The following is a 7,091-nucleotide window of genomic DNA, read 5'->3' on the forward strand; positions in this document are numbered from 1 at the left end:
GCTGGGCTGAGGGCACGGCTGGGCTAGGCCTGGGCCTGGGGCAGGGCTAGGTTAGGGCTGGGCTGAGGCCAGGGCTGGGTCCGGGCCTGGGGCTGGGCTGAGGGCAGGGCTGGGCTAGGGCTGTGGCTGGGCTAGGGCTGGGCTGGGGCCGGGGATGGGGCCGGGGGTGGGGCTGGGGCTGGGGCTGGGTCCAGGGCTGGGGCAGGGCTGTGGCTGGGGTTGGGCTGGGGCAGGGCTGGAGCTGGGGTTGGGCTGGGGCGGGGCTAGGGCTGGGGCTGGGTCCAGGGCTGGGGATGGGCTGTGTCTGGAGCTGGGCTGGGGCTGAGGGTGGGGCTGGGGCTGGGCTGGGGCTGGGTCCTGGGCAGGGGCTGGGTCCAGGGTAGGGGTTGGGCTGGGGCAGGGCTGGGCTGGGGCAGGGCAGGGGCTGGGCTAGGGCTGGGGTTGGGCTGGGGCTGGGGCTGGGCTGGGGCTCGGTCCAGGGCTGGGGTTGGGCTGGGGCTGGGTCCTGGGAAGGGGCTGGGTCCAGGGCAGGGGCTGGGCTAGGGCTGGGCTGGGTCCGGGGATGGGGCCGTGACTGGGGCTTGGCTGGGGCCGGGGCTGGGGCAGGGGACTGGGAGAGGGCTGGGGCTGGGGCTGGGTCCGGGGCTGGGGCTGGGCGGTGGCTGGGGCTGGGCTGGGACTGGGGCTGGGCTGGGGGCAGAGATGGGGATGGGGCTGGGCTGGGCTGGGGGAACGGATGGGGCTGGGGCTCGGGCTGGGGCTGGGGCTTGGGCTGGGGCAGGGCTGGGCCTGGGCTGGGGATGAGGTTGGGGTGAGGCCGGGGCTGGGTCCAGGGCAGGGGCTGGGCTTGGGCTGGGGCTAGGGTGGGGCAGGTCTAGGGCTGGGCTGGGGCTGGGGCTGGGTCCAGGTTGGGGCTGGGCTGGGGGCAAGGATTGGGCTGGGGCGGGGGCTGGGACCGGGGCTGGGCTGGGGTAGTGCTGGCACAGAGCTGGGGCTGGGTCTGGGGCGGGGACTGGGGCAGGGCTAGGCCTGGGGCTGGGATGGGGCAGAGTCTGGGGCCGGGGCTAGGGCCGGGGCAGGGGCAGGGCTGGGGCAGGGCTGGAACTGGGGCTGGGCTGGGGGCAAGGTTGGGGCTGGGGCTGGGCTGGTGGCGAGGGTGGGGCTGGGGCTGGGGCTGGGGCTGCGGACAGGGCTGGGGCTAGGGCTGAGGTAGGGGTAGGGCTGGGGCTGGATTGGGGCTTGGGCTGGGGCAGGACTGGGCTTGAGGCTGGGCCTTGGGGTGGGGCTGGGTTGGCGCAGGGCTGGGGCTGGGGCTGGAACCAAGGCATGGGCAGGGCTGGGGCTGGGGCAGGAGCCAGGGCTGGGGCAGGGCCGGGGCTAGGCTGGGGCGGGGCCTGGGGCTGGGCTGGGGCTGGGGCTGGGGACAGGGCTGCATCCAGTCTGGGTCTGGGGCTGGGCTGAGGGCAGTGCTGGGGCTGGGAGCTGGGATGGGGCAGGACTGGGGCTGGGTCTGGGGCTTGGGCTGGGGCAGGTCTCGGCCTGGGCTGGGGATGAGGCTGGGCTGGGGCTGGGGATGGGTCCAGGGCTCGTGCTGGTCTGGGGATGGGGCTGGGGGTGGGGCTGGAGCTGGGTCCAGGGCAGGGGCTGGTTCCAGGGCAGGGGCTGGGCTGGGGCTGGGTCCAGAGTGGGGCTGGGGCTGGGCTGGGGTCAGGGCTGGGGCTGGGCGGTGGCTGGGGCTGGGCTGGGGCTTGGGCTGGGGCAGGGCTGGACGTGGGCTGGGGATGAGGCGGAAGTGGGGCTGGGGCTGGGTCCAGGGCAGGGGCTGGGCTGGGGATGGGCCTAGGCTGGGGCAGGGCTGGGGCTGGGCTAGGGCTGGGCTGCGACTAGGACTGGGCTGGGGCAGGGACTGGGGCAGGGCTGGGGCTGGGGCTGCAGCTGGGGCCGGGCTAGGGCTGGGCTGGGGGCAAGGATGGGGCTGGGGCTGGGGCTGGGCCAGTGCTTGGGCTGGGCTGGGACCGGGTCTGGGCTGGGGTAGGGCTGGCACAGGGCTGGGGCTGAGGCTGGGTCTGGGGCGGAGACTGGGGCACGGCTAGGCCTGGGGCTGGGCTGGGGCCAAGGTTGGGGCTGGGGCTGGGCTGAGGGCAGGGCTGGGGCCAGGCTGGGTCTGGGGCTGGGCTGAGGGCAGGGTTGGGCTGAGGGCAGGGCTGTGGCTGGGGTTGGGCTGGGGCAGGGCTGGGGCTGGGGTTGGGCACGGGCCGCGGCTGGGGACAGGGCTAGGGCTGGGGCTGGGGCTGGGGCTGGGCTGGGGCTGGGGCTGGGTCCAGGGCTGGGGCTGGGCTGTGGCTGGAGCTGGGCTAGGGCTGAGGGTGGGGCTGGGGCTGGGCTGGAGCTGGGTCCTGGGCGGGGGATGGGGCTGGGGCAGGGCTGTGGCTGGAGCTGGGCTGGGGCCGGGGATGGGGTCGTGAGTGGGGCTGGGCTGGGGCCGGGGCTGGGGCCGGGGTTGGGGCTGTGGCTGGGGTTGGGGCGGGGACTGGGAGAGGGCTGGGGCTGGGGTGGGTCCAGGGCTGGGGCTGGGCGGTGGCTGGGGCTGGGCTGGGGCAGGGCTGGGGCTGGGGCTGGGCTGGGGCCAGAGATGGGGATGGGGCTGGGCTGGGCTGGGGGAAGGGATGGGGCTGGGGCTGGGTCCAGGGCAGGGGATGGGCTGGGGCTGGGGCTAGGCTGGGGCAGGGCTGGGGCTGGGGCTGGGGCTGGGTCCAGAGTGGGGCTGGGGCTGGGCTGGGGTCAGGGCTGGGGCTGGGCGGTGGCTGGGGCTGGGCTGGGGCTGGGGCTGGGTCCAGGGTGGGGCTGGGGCTGGGCTGGGGTCAGGGCTGGGTCTGGGCTATGGCTGGGGCTGGGTGCAGGGTGGGGCTGGGGCTGGGTCCAGGGTGGGGCTGGGGCCGGGGCTGGGGCAGGGCTGGGGCCGGGCTGGGGCTGGGCTGAGGGCTGTGGCTGGGGCAGGGCTGGGGCTGGGGCTGGGGCAGGGCTGGGTCCAGGGCTGTGGCTGGGCTGTGGCTGGAGCTGGGCTGGGGCTGTTAATGGGGCTGGGCTGGGGCTGGGCTGGGGCAGGGCTGGGGCTGGGTCCAGGGCTGGGGCTGGGCTGGGGCTTGGGCTGGGCCGGGGCAGGGCTGGGGCAGGGGCTGGCCTGGGGCCGAGGGTGGGGCTGGGGCTGGGGCTGAGGGCAGGGGCCGGGGCTGGGGACAGGGCTGGGGCCAGAGCTGGGGCAGGGCTGGGCTAGGGCTGGGCTGGGGCTGGGGATGGGGCCGTGAGTGGGGCTTGGCTGGGGCCGGGCCTGGGGCTGGGTTTGGGGCTGGGGCTGGGGCAGGGCTGGGCCTGGGCTGGGGATGAGGCTGGGGTGGGGCTGGGGCTGGGTCCAGGGCAGGGCAGGGGCTGGGGCTGGGGCTGGGGCCGGGCTAGGGCTGGGCTGGGGGCAAGGATTAGGCTGGGGCGGGGGCTGGGCCAGGGCTTGGGCTGGGCTGGGACCGGGGCTGGGCTGGGGTAGTGCTGGCACAGGGCTGGGGCTGTGGCTGGGCCTGGGGCGGGGACTGGGGCAGGGCTGGAACTGGGGCTGTCCTGGGGCCAAGGTTGGGGCAGGGGCTGGGCTGGTGGCGAGGGTGGGGCTGGGGCTGGGGCTGCGGACAGGGCTGGGGCTAGGGCTGAGGTAGGGGTAGGGCTGGGGCTGGATTGGGGCCAGGGCTGGGGCAGGATTAGGCTTGAGGCTGGGCCTTGGGCTGGGGCTGGGTTGGTGCAGGGCTGGGGCTGGGGCTGGGGCACGGGCCAAGGCTGGGGACAGGGCTAGGGCTGGAGCTAGGGCAGGTCTAGGGCCAGGCTGGGGCTGGGTTCGGCTCAGGGGTGGGGCTGGGTCCAGGGCTGGGGCTGGGGCTGGGGCACGGGCCAAGGCTGGGGACAGGGCTAGGGCTGGAGCTAGGGCAGGTCTAGGGCCAGGCTGGGGCTGGGTTCGGCTCAGGGGTGGGGCTGGGTCCAGGGCTGGGGCTGGGCTGAGGGCACGGCTGGGCTAGGCCTGGGACTGGGGCAGGGCTGGGCTAGGGCTGGGTTGGTGCCGGGAATGGGGTCGGGGGTGGGGCTGGGGCTGGGGCTGGGTCCAGGGCTGGGGCAGGGCTGTGGCTGGGGTTGGGCTGGGGCTGGGCTGGGGCTGGGGTTGGGCATGGGCAGGGCTGGAGCTGGCGTTGGGCTGGGGCGGGGGCTGGGGCTGGGCTGGGGCTGGGGCAGGGCTGTGGCTGGAGCTGGGCTGGGGCCGGGGATGGGGCTGTGAGTGGGGCTGGGCTGGGGCAGGGGCTGGGGCCGGTGTTGGGGCTGTGGCTGGGGCTGTGGTTGGGGCGGGGACTGGGAGAGGGCTGGGGCTGGGTTGGGTCCAGGGCTGGGGCTGGGCGGTGGCTGGGGCTCGGCTGGGGCAGGGCTGGGGGTGGGGCTGGGCTGGGGGCAGAGATGGGGATGGGGCTGGGGCTGGGTCTGGGGCTTGGGCTGGGGCAGGGCTGGGCCTGGGCTTGGGATGAGGCTGGGGTGGGGCCGGGGCTGGGTCCAGGGCAGGGGATGGGCTGGGGCTGGGGCTAGGCTGGGGCAGGGCTGGGGCTGGGGCTGGGCTGGGGTTGGGGCTGGGCTGGGGCAGTGCTGGGGCTGGGATGAGGCTGGGCTGGGACCAGGACCGGGCTGGGGCAGGGACTGGGGCAGGGCTGGGGCTGGGGCTGGGGCTGGGGCTGGGATGGGGATGGGGCTGGGGCTGGGGCTTGGGCTGGGGCAGGGCTGGGGCTGGGCAGGGGATGAGGCTGGGGTGGGGCTGGGGCTGGGTCCAGGGCAGGGCTGTGGCTGTGGCTGGGGCTGGGCTGGGGCCGAGGGTGGGGCTTGGGCAGGGCTGGGGCTGGGGCTGAAACCAAGTCTTGGGCAGGGCTGGGTCTGTGGCTGGGGCTGGGCAGGGCTGGGGCTGGGCATGGACCGGGACTGGGCAGGGGTAAAGCTGGGGCAGGGGCTGGGCTGGGAACGAGGGTGGGGCAGGGCTGGGGCTGGGCATGGACCGGGATTGGGTAGGGGTAGGGCCGGGGCTGGGGGGCTGGGCTGGGGCTGGGGTTGGGCTGGGGCTGGGCTGGGGCTGGGGTTGGGCTGGGGCTGGGGCTGGGCTAGGGCTGGGGCTGGGTCCAGGGCTGGGGCAGGGCTGTGGCTGTGGCTGGGGCAGGGCTGGGGCTAGGTCCAGGGCTGTGGCTGGGCTGTGGCTGAGGGTGGGGCTGGGGCTGGGCTAGGGCTGCGCTGGGTCCGGGGCTGCGACTGGGGCTGGGTCCAGGGCTGGGGCTGGGCTGGGTCTGGGTCCACGGCAGTGGCAGGGCGGGGGCTGTGGCTGGGCTGTGGCTGGAGCTGGGCTGGGGCCGGGGCTGGGGCTGGGGGTGGGGCTGGGGCTGGGGCTGGGGCGGGGACTGGGAGAGGGCTGGGGCTGGGGCTGGGTCCAGGGCTGGGGCTGGGCGGTGGCTGGGGCTGGACTGGGGGCAGGGCTGCGGCTGGGGCTGGGCTGGGCTGGGGGAACGAATGGGGCTGGGGCTGGGGCTGGGGCAGGGCTTGGGCTGGGGCAGGCCTGGGCCTGGGCTGGGGATGAGGCTGGGGTGGGGCTGGGGCTGGGTCCAGGGCAGGGGCTGGTCTGGGGCTAGGCTGGGGCAGGGCTTGGGCTGGGGCAGGGCTGGGCCTGGGCTGGGGATGAGGCTGGGGTGGGGCTGGGGCTGGGTCCAGGGCAGGGGCTGGGCTGGGGCTAGGCTGGGGCAGGGCTGGGGCTGGGACTGGGTAAAGGGCTGGGACTGGGCTGGGGCTGGGGCTGGGCTAGGGGCAGGGATGGGGATGGGGATGGAGCTGGGCTGGGCTGGGGCAGGGCTGTGGCTGGGCTGTGACTGGAGCTGGGCTGGGGCTGAGGGTGGGGCTGGGGCTGCGACTGGGGCTGGGTCCAGGGCTGGGGCTGGGCTGTGGCTGGGTCCAGGGCAGGGGCTGGGTCCAGGGCAGGGACTGGGCTGGGGCTGGGGCTGGGCCGGGGCAGGGCTGGGGCTGGGGCAGGGCTGTGGCTGGAGATGAGTCTGGGGTGGGGCTGCGGCTGGGTCCACGGCAGGGGTTGGGTCTGGGGCTGGGGCAGAACTGGGGCCGGGCTGGGGCTGGGGCTGGGCTGAGGGCAGGGCTGGGGCAGGGCTGGGGATGGGGGCTGGGCTGGGGCTGGGCTGGGGCTTGGCCTGGGCTAGGTCCAGGGTAGGGGCTGGGCTGGGGCTGGGGCTGGGCCGGGGCAGGGCTGGGGCAGGGGCTGGGCTGGGGCCGAGTGTGGGGCTGGGGCTGGGGCTGAGGGCAGGGCTGGGGCTAGAGCTGGGGCAGGGCTGGGGCAGGGCTGGGGCTGCGTTCGGTGCAGAGCTGGGGCTGGGGCAGGGCGGGGTCTGGGGCAGGGCTGGGCTAGGGCTGAACTGGGGCAGGGCTGGGGCTGGGGCTGGGCTGGGGGCAGGGATGGGGCTGGGTCTGGGGCTTGGGCTGATGCAGGGCTGGACCTGGGCTGGGGTGAGGCGGAAGTGGGGCTTGGGCTGGGTCCAGGGCAGGGGCTGGGCTGGGGATGGGGCTGGGCTGGGGATGGGCCTAGGCTGGGGCAGGGCGGGGGCTGGGCTAGGGCTGGGCTAGGGCTGGGCTGCGACTAGGACTGGGCTGGGGCAGGGACTGGGGCAGGGCTAGGGCTGGGGCTGCAGCTGGGGCCGGGCTAGGGCTGGGCTGGAGGCAAGGATGGGGCTGGGGCTGTGGCTGGGCCAGTGCTTGGGCTGGGCTGGGACCGGGGCTGGGCTGGGGTAGGACTGGCACAGGGCTGGGGCTGTGGCTGGGTCTGGGGTGGAGACTGGGGCAGGGCTAGGCCTGGGGCTGGGCTGGGGCCAAGGTTGGGGCTGGGGCTGGGCTGGTTGCAGGGTGGGGCTGGGGCTGGGGCTGCGGACAGGGCTGGGGCTAGGGCTGTGGCTGGGGCTAGGGACAGGGCTGGGGCCAGGCTGGGTCTGGGGCTGGGCTGAGGGCAGGGTTGGGCTGAGGGCAGGGCTGGGGCTGGG

This window comes from Melanerpes formicivorus, unplaced genomic scaffold, assembly GCF_026170545.1.
Source record: "Melanerpes formicivorus ecotype bairdi unplaced genomic scaffold, bMelFor1.0.p_v2 SCAF_468, whole genome shotgun sequence".
NCBI classification, from domain to species: domain Eukaryota; kingdom Metazoa; phylum Chordata; class Aves; order Piciformes; family Picidae; genus Melanerpes; species Melanerpes formicivorus.